Here is a 16,625-nt window from a genome sequence, read left to right on the forward strand (position 1 = left end):
TGAATACAAGGTGTGGAAACGTGTGTACTGACCTGGCATCAGTTCCTCTCCTTCCCAAAACCCAAAACATAACTATTAATGGAGACACAGCAAAGCTGGCTCTGGGTGGACGGAAGCTTTTACTCACTTTTTTCCATCATAAGTCAGAGGTTTGTGTGTTTGTTATTTAAGATATCTCTCTTTAAAAAAACTGAACTAAACACCTATCATTGAAAGAATGTATGACAAGCTCATAGCCTGTGGCTTCAGTTTATTGCTACAACTGGCAGTTACTGTATTTTCTTCTTTTCATCTATTAGGGTGAAAATACACTTGAAACCTGAAGTCTTGTATGAGGATGTATGCTGCTTCACATGCAAGAAACAAACAAACACACACACACACACACACACACACACACACACACACACACACACAGATGTGAAAGTGAATGTCACATTTGTGTGTGTTTGTACATGTCTCCACTGTTAATATGTTCTTATGGAGCCCTCATACACACTAAGGTGACATTCAGCTTCTGAGCAGTGTAGACGTGTGGACGTACCGCCGGACAAAAGCTTGAGGCAGAATGCCTTTTTTTCCAGTGCACTCACCAATATGAAAAGACCTCACTCTATAGTTGTTATAAAAAACACTTGAGGAGCTGGTGGGAAAAGGCCGAAACACGCTGCCGACGAATGGCATGCATCAAAACCAAAACCTATTATTTTCCATGTACAACCTCCCACACCGGCGGCGGCTAGACATGCGTCAACGCGTCGCCCGGCGACACTTCACGCCACTGTTCTATTTCCAGCCTTGCCGCCCCTGTAAAAACCAGAGAAAAGGCAGTTTTGTACTTCCCGGCTCCCGTAGTAGCTCGAATTCCCTCTACTCACCTCTTTCTGTCTCTGTCTCTTGTGTGTGTACAATGGATGAGGACGGGCTACATCTTGAGGTCAAGAAATATAAAGAGCTATATGACCCATTATCACGCTATTACAGGCAACGGCAAAAAAGATTGCCTGGTGAAGCGTAGCTCTGGAGATCAGCTCTTCAGGTGAGAAATCAAGTTGAAGTAGTAAGGGTGCACACATGTTTGTAAGTTAGTGTCTGCATAGTGTCCCACTCCGTCTTTGGTCCTGGTGCTGTTGGTGCACTTGACGTTAGAAGTATTACTTTGTAATATTACTCTATGATCAGTAGACTGTGTGTTTTTGCAGTTCAGCAAGGTGTGGAAATGTGTGTGTACTGATCTGGTAAGAACAAGCTACAAGCTCCAAGGTAGAATTTATTGTCATTGTCTCCAAATACAACACAGGAAGTGCTGCAGTAAGGAAAAACACAATAAGACACAGTGAAGTACAAGTTGAATGAGTCGTTTGTAATTGAAATGATCCTGCTGATCGCATCACACCAATGTCAATGGAATCTTCCATGTTTAGAGGCTACATCTTATTTCAGTCTGTCAGATACATTTAATCAACATTTCATGTGTTGAATAATACTCACTTTTGGCTTCACATCATGAATACTAATTAGGCAAAGCTGCAGTGTTCCTGCCTTTTCAGTAAACAATATGTGATGGCAGATTCCAGATGAATCTCTGCATTTTAGTTATATATTCATTTTGTCTCTTGCGTTAAAAAGTAAACCTAAATAATTTCCAATAAGGGATTCAAAAGGATTCAGGCACCAGAAGTGATGTAAATTTACAATAAACCCCAATCCTAGTTTCCTTTATTTTTCCTTTAAGCAAGTAAAGTGCAGTTCTCAGAGGAAAACTAAACAAATCCTGAAAGAGACAAAGGAGACAGAGACACTGTCTGTAACTGAGGAAATAACAGGAACATGTGCAGCGATATTCTGCACATATGTATGTGTGTGTGTGTGTGTGTGTGTGTATGTATGTATGTATGTATGTATGTATGTATATATGTGTGTGTGTGTGTATATATATATATATATATATATATTATATATATATAATATAAAATAAATAAATAATGTTTATGTGGTGTGTGTTTCATTGCTACACTCAGCTCAGCCCACAGAAGTCCTGACTCTTGGCGAGGTGGGTTAAATGAGAGCTCTGTCTTTCCTAAGTTTGATCACACTGAGAAACTGTCAGGCGGCCAAACAGACAGACAAACAGTCGGACTGGATGAAAGACAGACAGGCAGGAGGGAAATGAGTGGACAACCAGGAAGACAGTAAGAACCATGTTAGTGAGGCAGACAACACAGCATAAACAGACAGGCAGACGACCAGACGGCCAAGTGGAAACACGCGGTGGTCTCAGCCAGTGCGCCAAATGACCGTGTAACTCAGACGGAAAATAAGGAGGGGAGAGAGCAAAACATTGCCCCAGTCGTCCACAAACTCTTGCCCCCCCCCCCCCCACCTCCACTCCTTCCTTGCCTCTGTCTCAGTTACCCTCTCCTATATCTTCTCCTCCACTTTTTCAGCTTTTTTCATATTCCCTCCACTGGAGTTGAGCCCTTTCGTCTCACTTTCCCTTTGTCTCTTGCCACCTCTTCATTGTTGCAACCTCCACGGCCTTAATCCCCACCCTTTTACTACTCTCTCACATTTACCTTATCCTCCCAGTCTGCTCTCTCTCTTTCTGTTCGGTCTTTTTCTCCCTTTTTCCTTCCACCTGTCTGGACTGGCAGCCAGGCAGACCGAGGCGGCTTTGGAGGTAGTGAGGCGTGATTGTGCGATAATGAGGCCCGGCAAACAGACGAGGGAGAGCTGAGCTGGCCACGGCCTCAGTCCATATATTCTTATAGCCAGCGGCACCCAGAGCTGAGATGAAGCCTCACCACCCTGCCAGGTTATTTTTGGCCTCTGTAATGCCTTCTCATTAGCGGTCATATTAGTGTAGCTAATAGAATCTTGAAAGTGATGACGGATCTCAGATAGGGTTGTTATTCTGCTGTCATGACATTGTACGTACTTACCTGATTACCGGCGTCTGTCTCCCTGCACGGTGATGGCAGTGTGTGCCAGAAAGCGACTGAGGTGTGATGCTGAAATACAACCAATAAGTTTGCAGATGCACTTGCGAGCGTCCGATTACCCACAGTGTTCAGCCGTGCAGATATGAAATAAAGACATCAGAGCTGACTGACACAAAATGACCCTTCCCAACTGTAATTTTGAGCTGAGGCAAAGCTATTATTAGTGTTTGATTGACCGTGGTATGTGCATGATTTCCGCAGCAGTTTGGACTCTGCGGCTGAATATGTCAAGTGCTGGTTTTTGAATTGCCGTGCTGCACCCAGCCATCCTTCCACCGTGCTCAGCATGATGGCACACTTGTTGAGGTGGGAAAATGAATGATGTGCGTGCGCTTTGTGTGCACATGTCTCTCTGTGCGTGCTGTCAGTGGGGTAGATCTTACTAACTAGATGGCCTCACACACACATGTGCGAACACACACACACACACACACATGCACACACCAATTTCCCGCCAAATGGAGTGGTTTGGAATACATGCAAATCAACGCCATAATTTCTCCCTTGTGGAAAAAGAGAGTGCTGCTCTTGCTGGCAGACACAAGTCCACTCTCTCTTTCGCTCACACTCACACCGGTACGGAAATTCTTCAACTTCCAGTCTGCTCTGCACACTTTGTGCTCGCAGCTCAGGCCTGCTCCCTTTTACTGCCACTGGAAACACAGCGAGCCTCCCTCAGTGGCCCCAGTCGTCTGGCCAAAGCATCCTCTCTTCATCACAGTAGCCGTTCTGTAGAATTTCACTTCCAGCGTTTTTTTTTTTGTTTTTTTTTTCCACTCCAACTTGAACTACTGTTCGTTGGAAAGCATACTGTTTGTTTAGCCTCTTTTAATATAACAAAATGGGGGCAGAAGCATGATGAGGTTACTCAGGAACAGACAGGCATGCAGAAAGTGCAGAAGTGCAGATGGACATGATAACGGGGAGGAAGACACCCAGACAAAAGCTCAGAGGTCCAAGAACCAACCCTTGGGGGGCACCTGGCAGGAAGTGGGCAGGTTCAAGTTGCCATTAGGCTGTAGTCTAATGGATTCTCTATGTGGGACCTGTTTGGCCACTCCTGGTTACTGGGGCCCCACAGGGAAATTGGCCTCATTTCCTTGGCTCCTTCCTCTACACTTCCTCCTCCATCACAGACACCAGAGTGTGATGCTGTATGATGCTATTTAGAGTCCCGTCTTCAGCCACAGCAGCCTGGAAACAGAGGAGTGGTCACATTAATTTGCCACAAAGTGGACTGAAAGTGAATGATGAGGATATTACTGTGCTGCCATTTGTTTTAAAATTAGATCTGGCTAATGTTATCTCATTCTACCATACACCACATGTGACCTTTTAACCTGATAGATCACCCAGCATCATGTCACTTCTCATCATTCTGAGAAAAATGCATTAATTATCTTCCGTACACGGATTTCACTTCTTTGAAAAGCCGACTTTTTTTCATGAGCAAACTTCTGAACTAAACACACACTGGTGACAATGAGTGCAGGGAGCGTGTCAAGCCAAAGACATCTCCTGCTCACCAGGAGCGATAAAAGAGACGAGCCATCTGCCCCTTGGGACGACTTAGCGCTTCACAGTGTTTGAAACAGTTGAAAATGGACAGATATGACAGATGGATCTCTGCACCCTGAGTCACCATGTAGTGTTTCCTCCCTGCCCATGACTCACCAACCATTTACAGGTCTAGCTAGGATTTGACACATTGTATAACCTTTTCTTTTTCTTTTTCTTTTTTTTTTTTTTTTTTTTTTTTTTTTGCATCTGTGTCCAATTCAAATATCTGTAGCATTATTCACAGCGTGCACTCATCTGCACATGCCCAGAGGTTTAAGAGGTCATATAGTCCCCTGCCTGAATGAGCTGTGGCCACAAAGGCACGGCTGATCGTGGATTGTATCAACAGGATGCTCTTACACAAGTGTTGACACGCCTTACTATGTAAAGACGCTGCAGTATATCTGACCTGGCTGTATACAGTCTATCAATAACTCAATACTGACATGGCCCTGAAGTGATTGATGTCTGAGAGTGTCAAGGATGGTAAACTTAGGTTACCGTTAGCATTCCTGTCTGTCAGTCAGTCTTTCTACGTACAGCGCAGCACTGTGGTGGTTTAAAATTCCAGTGTAGTCATTAGCAGTTTGCTCAGTTGCTTTGTTGGATGGGTTGGTTTACATAATTCTCCTCCTCCTGTGCTCTAGCTTGAACAAACTACTTGTGCATTTTGTGTGAAAGGCAGTTAGGAAAAGCTTAATTCTAATCTGATAAACATATTCTGAAACATCAAGGGTTTTCTCCAGTGCATAATAGTAGAACTTTGTATTTTGATGAAAGTTAGTGCAGGGTCTCTGCATGTTGATTTTCATTCATTATTGAATTAAAGTAAAACCAATAGATTTCTGGCAGGGAGGAACAAAACCATCATTACGCTAAATAATTATCTTGCCATAATTCTGACAGTTTAATACTCAGTCCCTCATTCCCCTTTTCAGCCTTTGTCTAATGTCTGTAATGTTATTCCTCAATAGCTCTCTTAGTTCTTGAAATAGCATCAGATTTTTACAAAGCCCGTAGGACTGAGGGTGGAGTGTCGAATGGGAGCTTTAGCATCATTAGCCTCCTCTTAAAGGTACCACTGATGCTGTCACTAGTCTTGAGATATGACTTTAATTAATGAACGACTACTTTAGCACTTTCTTATTCTGAGTCATGCACTCTTCATATTCGGCGATGTGATAGTGCTCCAAGTGATTAAAAATATTGGTGGTGTTACCTTTGGTCGCTATCATGTTGCATTCACTACTCTCTGAAAGTCGTGACTGTTGAGACCCAATCAGGAGGTGAGTGTCTGCGTCATCGTTCCCAAGTCTCAGTTTCTGCCCGTCCAGACTACAACACCTACAACCCAGAGTTTTCAAAGTAAAACAGAACTGGCAGCGTTTCCAAAAGTCTCCATTTTATCTGCTGGAAAACTGACACTGCCTGAGGCTCAGTGTCTGCGCTCGTATCTTCCATATCGCCAGCTTCGCTTTGAGTGAACACGGGCCAACGTTAGTTGGACGTGGCGGAGGCACGTGCCTGAACAGGAGGGAGTACTTTTTAAAGGGGATAGTTCATGAATGTACACATTGAGGAGAATATTAACCGAATTAACTGACATGAACAAGATTAAGTCATTGAGAGGCTGTAAAAGTCGTGTTTGATACCTTTTCAGTTAATTGTCCATACCTGCCTAGAGGTCTTTCTCTCCCTCTCTCTCCTTCTCTCTGCTTCCCTGTATCTTCTCTCTGGCGATCAGAGCTCAGTTTCCCGGTGATACTGACTCTGCTGACATTTTTTTCTTCTTCATCATTGAATGCAAATTTAATCATGTTCTCTAATTCAGCCAATTTTCATCAAGATATCAACCATGGATAACACAGAAATAAATATCATGTCTTCATACCATCTGGAGTAGCAGCTCACACCTCCAGTGTTTGGGTACCTGAACATAATGTTAATTTTCATATAGGGGAAATGTACAAGACTATGCAGTCAGAAACATAAATATCCCATCTTTAATCACAGATCTGCACATATAGTATGGGCACATATAATAAGATGCATATTGTGGGGTTTAGAATGGCTGTCTCAGAGCCTGTTGCATGCATTTAAATCCTGTATTTTTTCATGGTATAATGCAGCAATAAAAACGGCGACATTAGCTCTTTTGCCCTCAAGTGAGCAGCACTTTAACTGTTTGACAATGCTTTTTCTGTTATGTAATTACATTGTCATTATTATGTGATTTTCCCGGCGGGAGCCTCACATTAGACTCACGCAGAGATTATTCAGCACAAGGGTGATGGCTTTGTCTGTCTGAAGGCAACCAGCCAGCAGCACCAAAGTGTCATTGTCTACTATGATAGGTAGCCAATGGCCCTGATTTGATCACCAATCACATTAAACAGAAACTTGAAATTTGTACCACAATTTGAACGTGGAACCGAAAAGAAAATCTATAGCGTCTGTCTGACTTCATTCAGACCCTGTTTCTCTCACACTAAACTTAGCTATTCTTATCTTTTTCTTAATGCTAAATGAAACATTACCTGTGTTCTGAATGGATAATCATGACATCAAACATTGTAAGAAGTAATGTGAAGCGAAGCGTTTTGGATTCCACATCACTGATGGGAAATTTGCAGATAGAGGTGAGGCTGTTTGCTTACAGTTACATCAGCTTGTTGTGTTAGCTTGTTGCTCAAGTGAGGCAGCAGAGGCGCTGGGAATTATCAGTGCCACATAATTCTACAACATAGTTAAGGGTCAGCTGTGTTTTAATTAATTAAAAGTAAATACACATTACTTCTAATTCATTGCAACTTTTTATTTTGAAAAAGTGGCTGCTTTAGCCTGAAGAGGAGAGTTATGTAGGCAGCTCTTCATGTCCTGTTTCCCATTAGAGATTCCCAAAAAGATTGTAGTTGTAATTCAAAGTTTACTGTCCCATTAGGCTAATTTGGATTGCAGACACTTCACAATAAAAGAGCACAATAAACACAGACAATAAAAGGACAAGTAAACATAATAAAAATACTTAAGATAAAAAAAAGGCCAAGAAAGAAATGACCACAACATAAGACAAACATGAGCTGATAAGAGAGACATTGAGTGAGACAGTAAACAGCTCAGTGTGGTGCCAGAAGTCACTTGTTAGTGCAACATGCAAACAGTTTTTTGGTGTAAGATGCTTTCAAGTTCCAGAGCCAATAGCATGAGATGTCAGGATGAGGATCAGGTGTTTCAACTCCTAATTAAAAAAGAGGCTGTTGTTCATATGAGAGTGTTGTATACACAGATGTGTGTATGCGTGTGTGTGTTTTTAGTTCATCCCGCACACTTGGGCTCTGCAGCCGTTTGGGTTTAATCCCGGGGGATCAGGGATCAGTGAGGAGTGCTAATCGGCTAGTCCAAACACCAGGGCCGTGATTAGCCCTCCACTAGCCCCCGCACTAGCCACGGCTTCATATCTGTGCCATGATGGGATTTGCAGGAGGTGCCAGAGCAGGCGGGCGCTCATAATGGGCTCCATTCCGCGAGATTTAATGAGCTTTGCTCCCAGAGACAGGAGGATTATTGGGTCTGTGGTGAATAAAGGCCACCGGACCCGGCAGACTCATATCACCGCAGCATTGTTTTGGTTGGTAATATGCTAATCCCAATTAGCAGCGGGGTGCAGCGGGGGACATCACATACCACAGGTCCACATGAGTCACGCAGGAGAGAGAGAGAGTGTGTGTGTGGAAACATGAAAGAAAAGAGCAAACCGTCAGTGACAGGAACCTTTCCGCTGGCTGTGCTGCTCCTGTAGTCGCACTTTCCCTAAATTACCAACACCTTGCTTGGCAACACTCCCGACGCATTCAGAGGCACAAAAACACCCACAGAGGGTGTTTTACAAAACGCAGACAGAAGTCATGCAAGACATTGTTTTACAGACTTCATATGCTCATAGAGTGAAAACAAAAGGGGATGATAAAGTGTTTTAGGAGAGGCAGTAAGGACATGATAAACTGACAAACCCTCAGAAGAGAGATTTTGCAGCCCTTTAACATCCCTTCACTGTAGGTGCGTGTATGGTAGATAAGAGCTGTGTGAATGTGTTTGAATGGGTCATTGTGGCTGCTGTCGTAAAGAGCTTTGAGTGGTTGACAAGACTAGAGAAGAGCCACATAAGTGCAGTCCATTTACCGTTTACCTTTACCCTCACTGCATGTATTAGATCATTGTAGGGAATAATAAAGAAATAATCCATTTATAATTTCTCAATTTTGGAAAAATGTTATATTACCACATATATCCATATCATGTTGTAAGATGACATACTATATCTTGATTAAGGATTCCTTCTCTAAAGGGGGAGCACAGTCCCACATACCTACCATTGCAATTATTTACTTTGAAAAGCTGGAGTGTGTTTGTGATTATGACTTCATATTAGTAAACCTGCTTTTTCTCTGTCCAGATAAACTGTGGCCACACTGCTACCTGGATGAGATTTGCACAAATCGAGAGAACCACAAATTATTTTTAAACTGGTCTTCAGATTTGTGAAGCTTTATTTTACTTACTTACTCGCTAAAAAAAGGAAAAAAAAGGCAACACATGCATTGGAAACCCAGTTTAGTTTTTATAGTAGCAAAGTGCGAGGAAGACGAATGAGAGCAGGATTTAGTTGCACTGGAGGCTCACAGGATTTTTTTCTCTTTTTTTTTAAATAAGCAGCCAAGACCACTTCGCTGTTTTTGACTACAACAATAACAACAACAACAGTATAATAGCAATAAAACTTTACTCACAGTCACATTAATAAATGTAACTACATTACAAAACACTTAAATCTATAAACAAAGCATCCAGAATCAATTAAATCCATTTAATGTCATTTTGATATTCCCTGTGGAGCACTCTGGATAAACTGGCTCGAGAAATAAACTTGACGTGATTTCTTTTGTTCAGGAATGGACAGCTCACTGTGCTCGACCATGGTCCATCACAAACAGCAAGATTTATACAGTGTGCCTCAGAGGAACGTCCGTACATTGTGTGTGTGTGTGTGTGTGTGTGTGTGTGTGTGTGTGGTGTATTTATACCACTGACTGATTTATGATGTGTTGGTTTCTGTGTTGGAATATTCTCTTGTTGTTTTGTGTCAGCCCACACACACACACACACACACACACACACACACACACACACACACACACACACACACACACACACACGATTTTTTACACACATTGATTTTTGTATCTGGAATCTGCATGTCTCCCTCCTGTGACTCGGCGTTGGCTCACAATCTTCTGGCATCGTATCAAAACTAAACGGGTTAAGTGATGAGGAGGGATGTTGTGAGGCAAAGGTATTGTATGACGTGATGAATAAACTAATGTACAAGGTGATTAATTCGCTCTGTACAGAGGTAATGACCGGCTACACTTGAGGATTGGCTCGTCACTGGCGCTCCGGGCAACAGTCGGCCATTAGAAGAGACACAATGGATGCTGTGGCACACAGTAAGATCCAAATGTTGGGATTCTTTTCATGCAGGGACATAACACACGTCCTGTCCTGTTTTTCAGCCTTAACCCAGGTCATCTGCTCTGGGCTCAGTGTGACGTCTGCGGTGACAAAGGAGTTCATCAGGTTTTTTTTTTTAGTATTAGTCTGACTGATCTGGTTTGTGAGGGATCAGAAGAAAGGATTGCTTCTGTTTGCTCGATGAAACGACAGATTTCTTTCTTTTTTTTTTTTTTTTTTTTTTTTTTTACGTCCACTTCAAAGTTGATCCTTTTATCTTTACAGTGCACAGCTATTGGCGCAGCAGGGGTGGTATGTTAGCAGGAGGGCCCTTAACTACTGAATGAAAAACCACCTCAAAGAATTGCAGATTAGAAAAGGGAATTGAATTGCCTCATTCAATCCAGCTCACCAATTTCCTTCAATAAATATGAAAACCAAATAAGCCGCAATGTGGTCGACATATTGTGCATCACAGAGACTGAGTGTATAAGAACTAAAACAAAACCAAGGGTATCTGGGGGAGAGATTAAAGAGGCATTTTTGAAATTATAGTCATGTTTTTTTTTTTTTGTTTTTTTTGTTTTTTTTTGTTTTTTTTTTGAAAAGTGAGGGGAAGCGGAAATTTCCATCAATAGATGGCTCTTGGTAATATGCAGAGTAATGAAGACCTTTCCATGTCGTAAAAGCTTCTAATTTCTAACCACTTCACTTGGAAGGCACACTCAGCAAATCCCGTCTTTATGTCTATTTAATGTCAATAGGAAAAACAAAAGGAGGCTGTGGAGAATGGTAGCAGGAGGAAACATATGGCTTAACCCTCATTCCACCAATCACAGCAACATGAAAAAAAAAAAAAAAACACACATATATGAAAAAACACAGACACCAGGCTGCAGCCTGATTTATTTTCCCTCCTTCATCTCAATTCCAGGAATTTTATGAATGGAAAATGTCAGGGGATAGGTTTTCCAAAGCCGCTATGGCCTGCGTCTCATGAGCTTACCATGCTGTTCTGGTGAGTTCATGCTGTCTGGAGCGACGATGTGGAGCGCCACTGGAGGGACAGGACCCCCGCACCCCCACATCCACTTTACATCAGGCTTTTTTTTTTTTTTTTTTTGTCTTTCACTAGAAAAATGATCCATGTCAAGCTGAAAGCTCTGAAATCCAGACACAAACAATAAGAAGTGTTGAGGTTGTTGCTCTGTCTTCGAAGACAACAACATTCATGTGATCCTAGATTTGATTGATACAAGGCAGCAAAGCCTGGAAAACACGTAAGTAAAGTAATGGCTATTGAAAAAAGTGGTCTGAATAAGTCCTCAGGCCTCTTCTCCTTCACACGTCTGCTGGCTTCAGTGTTAAAGTTTAGTGTTTCGTTTCTTCGTTTCAGCTAACATTTGACTGCACTAGGCCATCTAATCTAAAACAATATGTTTCCTTTTAACAAAAGTGCATCACATGGAGTCTTTTCCTAATGATTGACAGCAAGAATTGTCTTACAGCAGAAAGCACTTTGGCCAATCAGCCTGATCTGCTGTCATGCCAGCTCTTTGTTTTTCAACACTTGAGCAGGAAAAAAAAAACGCTGGTATTTCTCTGCTTTCTGCAACCGTGTGCTGTTAGGAAACGGCCGGCTTCTGTCTCATACAATCATTATGTCAGACGTTCATTAAAGATTTAAAGCTCCTGCCCTCTTTAAAACCCCCTTTTCCTCTCTCACCATGGCGCAGAGGCGTTTTTCAAAAAGAAACTTTTGTGTCTTTTTGCAGAATCAGTTTGGTGATGGCGAGCGTTTTAGCTCCTCCTGAATTATTGAACATGTTTGCTCTCAAAGGGCACAATCTGTCACCCCCGGCCACACTGGTCAGTGGGCCTGTGTGCGTGTGCATATACAGTATGTGTGTGTGTGTGTGTGTGTGTGTTTCGCAGTTGTGTGTTGAGTAGATCATCAAGGGGTTTGCCACATTTTGATTCATCATGATGTCCCTTTTTATTTCCTGTAATAATCAACGCTGAACCTTCGAAATATTTTTTCCATTTCTATACGTCTTACCTAAGAGTTAGAATAAAGCTCCATCACTCCTTCAGTAATGACTGTATATATCTTTTCTTGTTGTTTTCTGTGAGATTGATGCAGGATGTACATAAGACCTAGAGAAGGGATTTTCAAAGTCCACCTCAGACTATACTACTCCTTTTTTAGACCTGTCCCTTATACCTCATGCATTTTTGGCTCATGTCTCTCCCTCTGTGCCATAAACCATCAAGTATTATACTCCCATCTGTAATAGTGTGCAAAATAAAACCACAAAGATCCTAACTTTCAAACTATAATGATGGAATGACCTTTTATCACCCTATTGGTGCTGTCGCAACCGACTCCGTCTCTCCTTCTCGAGCCTTTTGAGCTGTAGATAAGTGGAAGCACCGAGCAGATCATTGAGTGCAGGCGACGGGGGCCGTCATCATCCTCTAGCAGCAGAACCACCACAGTCCTCGTCTGGCTGGAGAGCTAAGACCCCCTCTCTGATTACCTCCATGCTAAAACGACTGCTGCTTGCGCTGCAGAGCTGCAGACAGTGCCGAGGGATTAGCAAAAACTCCTGGATGCGAGCCAGAGAAAACTGAGACAGAAAGAAAGTGAGGGAGAAAAGTCAAAAAAAAAAAAAAGATGGAGACGCGGTGATGCTGAGAAAAAGCGAAAGGGCATACTGAAACGGTAGATAGAGGAGGACTGATGAAGCTGAGACAAAAAGAGGAGAGGAGACATCCTGCTGTCAGCGAGTAGTGTAATCAGGACCAGATGTCTTTCTGCGCTCTCTTGACTAGGGGCAGATTTTCACAGCGATTCATTTCCACAGCCCGTGTTTGTTTAGGGATTTAGACACGGGATTTCACCCTCTTGCCTCTGTTTGTTTGTTTCAGGTCCATTTTGATGGCTCACGTTGAGTTTGTGCGGAGGCTATTCAGAAATCTGTCTCTAATGGCTCTGAGTTTTCAGACAGACATTCATCTACTTGTGTGTCTGACCTGTCTGCCCGTAGAGCAGATGGGGTTGTATAACAGAGTGCTTTCCACACTGGTGCAGACCTAACACTGCATGTACTTGCCTCGAGGATTTGAAATCCACAGTGACACACAACATTATCCTAAATGAACTTTTTAGTGTTTTTTTTTTTTTTCTGAAAGTTTTTGTAGGTATAGGTGCTGCACCGATGTACATTTGTGTATCAACACATTTCACAATGTTTGGTTATGGGTCTATGTGCTGAGTTTGTTATAGAGAACGTTCATTTCATATTTCATACAGCAGAGACGCCATTGATTTCAACAGCATCTACAGTATTGATCGTCACTCTTGGGGCTGTATTCATAAAGTCTTCCCCTCAGTTCTGCTGCTACAGACAAACAGCATTAATTCAAAAGAATGAAATAATTTTTAAAGTCGATTTCTCAAACTTACTGCACCAGAAGATGGCAGTTCTCCTTATGTAACTCCATTAGAGTACCTTTGTTTTTCGCCACGTTAGCTGCACAGTCAACGTTGGTCCAACTACCATTATTTAATGCAGCTGAACTGAACGACCTACAAATATGACACTCCTGTCAGCTTCAGACGTACTTTATGGTTAGCGTTAATTTGCAAATATTCAAATGCTGACATGCTAAACCAAAATGGCAGCTGATGCTTAACACCAGCATGTTAGCGTTGTCTTTCGCAAACAATTCTTTATTATTTATCTCAAAGTAGTGTTGTTCCTAAGTAAAGCCAGACAGAGCTGCTGGCAGGGTTTAGATGGCCTCAGTATGTTTAAAACAAATTGTTATCAGATCATCAAAACAGAGTCTGAAACCCCCTCACCCCACCCTGTGGCAACTTTCTGAAACTGACAATGTGACGAGCAAACTCACCTCACTTTCAGGTTATTTGGCCCACAGCAGTTTAGAATAGAAGTAAATTCAGCCTTTAGACATGGCTGGACGACCCCACATACGGAGCAGTTCATTTAAAAAATAATCAATCTTAGTGTTGTTTTAAAACTTTTTTTTAAAGTTTCCATGGAAACGGTGCTGGATGAGGGAAAGAACATCGTTATGCTGCTTGTCATTAGTCCAGCATGTCAAAAACATCAGCACAGAGCAACATCATAAAATACACAGTCTACACTTTTGTGTGTGTCAACAGTCTCGACAGACGAGGTGCAGTCACTCTCACACACTTCCAAACTGCGTTGTCAGTGAATTACCGTATGCCTTCGTCTGCAGTCTCCTGCACAATGTAGCGTGCTGTTTGTTCATTTTTAATGGCTTTATCACTAATTTGACAAACAGGAGATTCGACAGCATTATGTGAAGAGTTCACCAATTGTATAGCCAGAGGAATTTTAGGCTGAGTTTGACACCAGCAGTTTCTAACGTAGCTGCAAGCAAAAGAGACCTTGAGAGGTTGGTGGGACTCTCCTGCAACTTCAGCAGGAGATGATCAAGTGCACTCTGTGAGACTGGCAGGAAAAGAATAAAAAATTTTTTTAAAAACCTCCTCTCAGACTCTTGTGCTGTTGCCTCTCAGAAAATGATTGCCGACATGAAAGTGGGGCAAGAAAACCTATTTTGTTGGAAAACCTCTGTATTTCTGAGTCTATGTGTGTCTCCCTGTGTACTAGAAGTCATGCAATATTCCCATGGAAGTGAGCTTTGAATACTCTGGCTCTTTGATGCTCACCAAACACACAGATCCAAGTGGAAATCTATATCCATCAATTCTGGTCTACTGCAACTTGGTGGTGGTTGTATGTCTAGCAGCCAGTAGTTTCTATTTGTAATAGTAACTCTGTACTCACCAAGTTAATTACTCAGATCCCTGAACATGGTGACTTCACTAAAACGATGTCAGACTGGGTAAGAGCCGCAAGCAGGTCAGACTAACAAACCTGCAGGTAAGTCAAACTGCCTGTCTGATTTTCATTTCTGATATAAGTAAATGAGAGTAGATCAATGTCGGTCTCACACCTGTGCATGAAGTATGGAGCTGAAGGTGGGACATGCTTAGCCTAGCTTAGCTTAAAGACCGGAAGCAGCTAGCCTGGCTAGCAAACCAACAACACCAGCACAACAATTAGTGGTCTCAGTTGGAGTTGCGTGGTTCAACTATTTCCTGGCAACTTCACTTGGGAAAGAGCCAGGCTAGCAGTTCCCTCTACTTCCAGTCTTTATGATAAGCTAGGCTAACGACATCCTGGCTGCGTAACTCCATACTTAATGCACCGACTTGAGATTAATGTCAAACTTTTCGTCTTGATCTCAAAATTAAGGCAAATAAGCATATTTCAGTGTCCAGGTCAGTGACTTAAAATTTTCACTCACAGTTTAACTTCACACGTACACAGAAAGTCCTTTTAATGGTCCATTAGACATTGCTATATCTGACATTTCCATTTTCCTTTCATTCATTATCAGTATCCCTAACACATTAGCAATAGCTTCCTTTTGTTACAATCTGTCAGATTAATATACAATCATGTATTTATCTTAAAACGTTAAAATCTCTCACAGTAATTTTCTCTTGAGTGACACTGGTGGTCCCAGACATGGTTTTATCAGTGTTTAACCAGGAAACTTAACCAAATGTATCTGATACTGTAGTGAAGAGGAATGCTGGCAGCCTTTCGCTCTCTAGCCTACAACAGCCGCTCGCTCGTGGGCTAACACCACTGTGTTTTCAGCCTGGTAATTTGATAATAGGATTGTGAGGCAATGACTTCCAGATGCAAACTCGCTTACACTCGTACTGTAGTGTGAAGTAGCTGCACTGCCAACAGAGGCCTGAGCCAAGGAGCCGTTGGTTGGATGCAGGTGTTTTAACACCTGCTGCAGGAACAGGTCAAAGGTGAAAGAGGAGGAGGGATGAGAAGAATAACAAGTTACAATGCTCATCAAGTAAAGCACATTCAAAGAGTGTTAAAAACTATTTGCTCTTTTGAAGCGGTCACAAGTTAACAGCTTAACTGGGATAAGAATAAAAAGTGAATGAGGCAGGATAGAAACATGGAATAAACTGGAGATTTTATTTTAGGAATGAGGATATTTTAACAAAGGGTTTGTTTGTTTGTTTCCATCCAACTTCTAAAAGTGTGATTTGAAATAATTCAGCCTGTTCAGTGGTCAACTCTGTGTACAAAACACAGTGCAATCACACACACATATTAACCAAATAAATCTTTGCATGCATCATGAAACGACATAATGTTTACTGATAGTCGCACCCATAGACTTACAGTACACATGCACATGCAGCCCCTGGGCATGGCAGGGGACAGAAGCCAATAAGAGGGAATAATTAAGCATAATAAGTGGTCTTCAGACAAATCGAAATCTTCTCTGGTGTGATTCAATATTTTAAATTGCAGCAGGGAAACAACAGGGAAAAGAGACAGAAATAAGACATAAAAGATTTACTCCCAGTGATTCTCCTCCTTCAAAACGAACACATGAATGTGACAAAGGCCAGAGATGCCGACTGACTTAGCCTTCTAATAGATGCATTAATCG

General features: G+C 42.1%; 1 protein-coding gene across 1 annotated transcript in view; it reads left to right on the top strand.

Moving 5' to 3' along the window:
• The window catches only part of LOC111217897 (potassium voltage-gated channel subfamily KQT member 5-like), a 130,090-nt gene that overhangs the window by 49,075 nt on the left and 64,390 nt on the right, over window positions 1–16,625 (top strand). The gene's annotated exons all lie outside the window — the stretch shown is intronic.

The sequence above is a fragment of the Seriola dumerili genome, unplaced genomic scaffold (genome assembly GCF_002260705.1).
Source record: "Seriola dumerili isolate Sdu_G_001 unplaced genomic scaffold, Sdu_1.0 BDQW01000050.1, whole genome shotgun sequence".
NCBI classification, from domain to species: domain Eukaryota; kingdom Metazoa; phylum Chordata; class Actinopteri; order Carangiformes; family Carangidae; genus Seriola; species Seriola dumerili.